Source organism: Chlorocebus sabaeus, chromosome 1 (genome assembly GCF_047675955.1).
Source record: "Chlorocebus sabaeus isolate Y175 chromosome 1, mChlSab1.0.hap1, whole genome shotgun sequence".
Classification (NCBI taxonomy): domain Eukaryota; kingdom Metazoa; phylum Chordata; class Mammalia; order Primates; family Cercopithecidae; genus Chlorocebus; species Chlorocebus sabaeus.
Window position 1 is genome coordinate 112,185,809 of NC_132904.1, and position 6,028 is coordinate 112,191,836.

Consider the following 6,028-nt stretch of genomic DNA (forward strand, 5'->3'; position numbering starts at 1 on the left):
AAAAGACATCGAGGGACAGGGAGGCAGGTCTGCTTCCTCTTCCTTCCCCTCCCCTCTCTTCTTTCTCCTTACTCTGCAGTCCTTCCCTTGCACATTGAGGTAGCCCTGTGGAGCTATAACTGTGTCTTGGTGGGATGTCTCATAACTGAAGGAGGCTCCTGGGAGAGAATTTTGGACAGAGGGAACTTTGGAGGGGATTCCCCTTGTGTCTCAGGATGAGAAGTTCAGAGAAACAGCTGGTAGTCATTCATCATGCATGCCTACTCATACATAGGTCAGAGATGAGGCAGGGAAAGCCCCGTTACTAGAAGCGTTTAAACAGGGACTGGATAATGATTGACCAGGGACCTTATAAGGAGAATTCCCTCTATTGTCTGAGGTTAAAAGAGTTTCTACAGTTTAAGCACATGAGAGGGGAGCTCAGGGAACTTAAAGGCAACTTCTGGAGACTCCTGCAGGGACCACAGTGGGTTCTGAGCAGTAGAAACATGATTCACGTTCACATCCAAAGCCCCTACCAGCTATTCCTAGGAAAGCCCAAGCTGAAATGGTATTATCCTTTTCCCAGAGGTTTCTACTCTTACCCCACACTCTGGCCCTCCTCATGCATGCATCCATTTCATTAGGCCCAAATTCCTAAGAACAGAAAAAGACAGCAGAGAGCTAAGAGCCTTTCTACCTGTCCAGAGCAAGTATGTGTTGGATATGTGTGTGTGTGTGTGTGTGGGGTTGTGTCTGTGTGTGCATGTGCAGAAGTGTGCTGTCGGGGCAGGATGGTGGCTACTGGTGGCTTTTCCTGGCCTTTCAAGCCCCATGACCTGAATGATGTGGCTTCATGGGAGCTGGCCATGACTCAACTGTGGACAAAATTCAGCTTCTAAAATTCTGGAAATCTAAAGAGAGATCTATTGGCTTGTAAGCCAAGGAGTGACCAAAGTACATCACGTGTGTGTGTGTGTGTGTGTGTGTGTGTGTGTGTGTGTGTTGGACGTGCAGGGGTTCCTCCTCTTTGGGCCATCATTCAATGCCCAACTCAGTCACATGCTTCTCTTAGGACTCTGAGAAGTTTCCCAAAACTCAATGAGCCTTCTTTTATTGAAGCACTGTAGAAATAATAGTAGTAGTAAGTAAAGCAATAATAATAGAACCAATTCCACAAAAATGTGGTAGGACCAAGTGGATAATGAATGCAAAAGCACTTTGTGGAAAGAAAACACATGCTGATACGGGTTGGCTCTGTGTCCCCACCCAAATCTCATCCTGAATTGTCGAGGGAGGGAGGTGATTGGATCATGGGGACAGTTTCCCCCCATGCTGTTCTCATGAGAGTCAGTGAGTTCTCACGAGATCTGATGGTTTTATAAGTGTTTAGAAGTTCCTCCTTTTCTCTTCTCTGTCCTGTCACCTGGTGAAGAAAGTGCTTATTTCCCCTTCCCCTTCCCCTTCTGCCATGATTGTAAGTTTCCTGAGGCCTCAGTCATACCGAACTGTGAGTCAATTAAACCTCTTTCCTTTATAAATTACCCAGTCTTGGTATGTCTTTATAGCAGTGTGAGAACAGACTAACACATATGCCCTGCATGGGAGAGCTCATTTCATTAATGCTAAAGTCAACAGAGCCTTGAAAGCGGCTTACAGGCATGGCCTCAGGAAGAGCCAAGAGCCACCAAATGTGATCCCCTCTTCTACCCCTAGGAGCCCCTTGACCAGCAGACTTCCCAGGATGTAAAGGAGAAGAGCTCAAGGAATTGCCATGAAGAGTTAGTGTAGAGAGTAGTTTGGTGATGAGTCAATGGTCATTCATCCCCCACCTCATGGTGCAAGACTTTGTAGTGAATCTTCTGAGTCCTGTGTCTCAATTTCCTTATCGAACAAATGACATGGTGGTCCTTGCCCTAGCTAACCCATAGGATTGACTTGACTTGAAAACCCTGAAATGTTACTCGGTGGTGGGCTTCAGACTCCCCCAGGCAGGATCCTGCAGCTCTGGGCCATGCATATGCCTCTGTGGACAGGGACATCATCAACTCTCTATCCAGCCCGCTCCCCACACTCTCACCCCATGGCAAAGCCTGAGCTTTGTGCCTGCTAGAGTGAGAAGAGTCTCACTCAGGGAGAATCTTCCTCCTGGCAGAGAACAGGCAGCACTCTGGGTGTATGTCTGGGACCCCCACCCACTCTGGCCATCCTCCTGTGTGAGGATAGGGAGCCAGGTCAGGCCACCCCCTCCAAGTTGCTCCCTTCAAGCTACTGTGCTTTGTGCTTTCTGGTGTTTCAGTTTATCTTCTCAGGATTTGGAATTGGGAAGCAGGACACTCCTTCAGCTCAGATATTTGCTTGTGCCCCAGACTCCAGAGACCCTCTCCCCACCTCCTTTCCTCCCTTGCCCCCTTCCATGGGGACCAAGAGGGGCTCCTGCCTCAGGCCTTGGGGAGGGGCTCACATGCCCTTTGGAGGCTTCCATGGAGAGACAGTGGCAGAGGATGAAAAGGAGGAGCTAAAGAAGCAGAAAAAGGAAAAGAGGAGGAAAAGCCAGGAGATTACAAGGGATCAAGGAGAGGCTGTTTAAGTACATGGCAGCATACCCAGGAGCTGGGCTCTTGTGGCTATGGGGGCTGGAGGCTGCATGGCAGTGGACGCTGAGAAGAAGCTGTGCATTCGAGAAGCCGAAAGAAGATGGTCTGTCCTCCCGCAGGGGCCTCAGGGACCTCAGGCAATGCTGGGCTCTCAGAGGGTAGGGTGGGGGCATCCATGCCCTCATCTTGGCCTAGGAGGCAACAGGTGTTTATCTGAAGCACCTCTGCATGGGGTGGACATCAGACAAAGACAGTGTGTGTGTTTATGTGTGTGTAGATGCATGTGGGAGACACGTTTCAGTGTGCAGACTGCGTGCATTCATATCTGTGTGTTTTCGAATGTGCAGGCCAAGCTCCAGACAGTGCATGCCTGTCAAAGAGGCCCATGGGCAATCTGAAACCATGACTGGACACCAGCCCAGGCTGCGACAGCCCAAAGGACAGCCCTCTCCCCACATCAGGGCTGCTCTGACCATGTCCCAGCTTAAGCAGGGCAGTTGTCCAAGGCTATCACCTTGCTCTCTGCTGGGCTCAATTCATGACTGACAGGTGGCCAGGACCCAGTGGTTTACCAGGGACTTTCTCCCTTAGGCTCTCACATGATCCTGGTAAAAACCGTGTGGTGCACAGTACAGTTCTCTTTACAGAGACAGGAACCAAAACTGAGAGTCTCAGAAAACTGCCTTTTGAAGTCAGATCCAGTATTGTTTCCTTTGCCTGCAAATGTTATTAGGTACTGTTTCTGTATTTTGGGGCCATCTCCTCTTACATCTCTACCCTTTTAACCCCTAAGGGTCAGAAATGTGCATAGAAGGCCAGAGTAGGGACCTTGCTTTACACATCCATGTTCTTTGTGACTGGACTTAAATGGTGAGGGTGAAGGTGGGTCACAAGTCCAGAGTTTAGCTCCTGGGAGACCTTCCTCCAAGGCCTGGGGGCCTATAAATTCCAAATTCTAGACTTACAGGGATTTTAAAGTTGGGAGCAGCTCTGTATAGGAGGGAAGAGGTGCTGCTATCAGGAACTCAGAGAGGATTTTTGGAATCTGTTGGGACTGTGTTCGAATTCCAGTTATGTGACAGAGGCCAATCAGTTCTCTCTCTCTCTGCATCTCAGCTTTCTCATCTATAAAATGGGAATCTAATAAAAATAAAAATAACAAATACTTGTAGAATGCCAACAAGATGTAAGACTCTATTTTAAGTATTTAATATATATTAATTTAATCTTTACAACAATATTGTGAGTCAGGAATATTATTGCCATTGAACAGATGAGAAAACTGATTCTTAAAATATTAAGTGATTTGTGCAACATCACAGTGTTCGTACACAACGAATATGGGACTTGAGCCCAGCAGTCTGGCTGCAACATCTGTGTTTAACCACTGCAATACTTCACAGCAGGACTGGATAACTACCTGAACCTTGGGTGGTAAAAAAACAGCTTAACAACATGTGGTGGTTTTAAAACCTGTCTGCAAACTCTTTGATACTCCTCCATCAAAAGGCAAAATCTAGATCTCCTCCCCTTGAAAGTCCGAGATAAACTGTGAGACAGACTTCAAGAATTAGGATGCAGTGAATGGGATGCTATGAAACTTCCAAGGGTGGCTTAGGAAAGACCTTTGGCTTCTGCTGGTCTCTCTCAGGATTCCTGCTTTGGGAGCCTTCTGCTGCTGCGTGAGATCCCTGGCTACCCTGGAGAGACGTCAGACAACAGGTGAGACGCCCGAGAGCCCTGGCTGTCTGTGTCTTTGCAGCCCAAGCTCCGGACATGTACTGAAGAAGCTTTAAGGATGAATTCAGTCCCAGCTACTCCCTGGCTACAACTGTAAGACAGACCCTCCCAAGTAAGAACTGCCTAGCCAAGCTCAGGCAGCTCCAAGATTTCAGGGCAAAATAAAAGATGGTTCTATCTTTAAGCTACTGTTGGGGTGGTTTGCTATACGGTAGTAGATAGTCAGAACACAACATTTACTTTACAATAGTTGTAAAGTAAGGAATGAGGAATCACTGAAAATGTAGATGTCGAGCCCCTGGTGGGGACTGCCCCCTCGCTTTCCCTCATTCCTCTGCACTCTCTGGGTATCCTCACCAATACCTCTTGTCTTAAAACAGAAGCTACTCATACACAAGTTCCATAGCCACCTCCACCAGACTCTGGAAACCAGTGTCGTGGATTGCAGCTTTCTCACCTGTAACTGGTGATCTTCACAGCTTTTTAAAAAACAAAAACACTGCACATGATGCTACCACATGGAGGCACTGGCACGTATAGACAGGGAATTATCGGCACCTGAAGTCATTCCAGAAAAGCTCCTGGAACTTACACTGGGCACGCTCTGTTGCTGATCTCTCTTCCTTCCCTAAGTACGCATTAGGTTCACACTGTGCCAACTTTTCCTTAGATTGTGGTTTTGTGCAGGTAAAGGCTTTAGCTTTATTTTATTCTTCCATGCATTTTGTGGATTTCATCACTGAGACAGAGAATAATGCATATTAGAGTATAATGAGGGAACCACAGGCCTATCTGAGGGAAGAGAAGTGGAAAATGAAAGAATAAAAGGAAATGGAGAACAGAATAAAGAAAGGCTAAGGAAAAGAAAGAAAGGCATAGAGAGGAAGAAACAATCAGAAGGAGGAGAGAGAGAGAGAAAAGATAAAAACGTGGAAGGCAAATGAAAGGGAAATGAGAGAAAGACAGGACAGGGCTTAAGATGAAAGACAAAATGCAACGAGGAGAAAGTGGCCATTTCATTCTGACTGCTCTGCCCTCAGTTGAATCCTGCAGCCAGGGAGCCTGGAGGCTGCAGTCCCCAGATCTGCCCACTGCACTTGGTGCCAGGGCTGGCCTTGCACACATAGCTCTTGCCTGCAGCTCAACACCCTGAGCTCCTTAAATAGCTTTGAACCGCACTGAGTGGTGGATAAACATTTGTTTCACAGCTCACAAAGCAGAGCTGCTGGCTACCAGCAGGTTTGATGTAATGAGTTCCATTCTGGACCCCGGGGAGCATTTAGAATGGGCTCTTCTTTGCCCAGGCTGCCAGTCAAGCTGGTACCAGGGGGAAAGAAAAAACACAACACTAATCTCTTCCCCACCATCCCTGTCCAGATTTGGAGTCCCCAGAAACCAAAGTACTGCATTCTCAGGGGATGGGATTAAGGAGCAGGGTGCCCCAGGAACCTGAAATGTGAGTGCCAGAAAGGGTGGCTAGATAACCTCCTTTTTACGCATCCTCAGGAAATTACTTGGACTCATGAGCAGTCCAAAATCCACTCACTTCTCAGGAGCTGAGAATTGCAGACAGAGTCTCTGGTCTCATCCCCTCTCTGCTTGCTCCACACAGCCTTCTTCTGCAGCTGTGGAGCTCAATTCTTAAGAAAGGAGATAGCAGTAGAACAGCCTGGCATTGCTGCCCTTGGTTGGCAGCTGCCCTCCTTGACCAC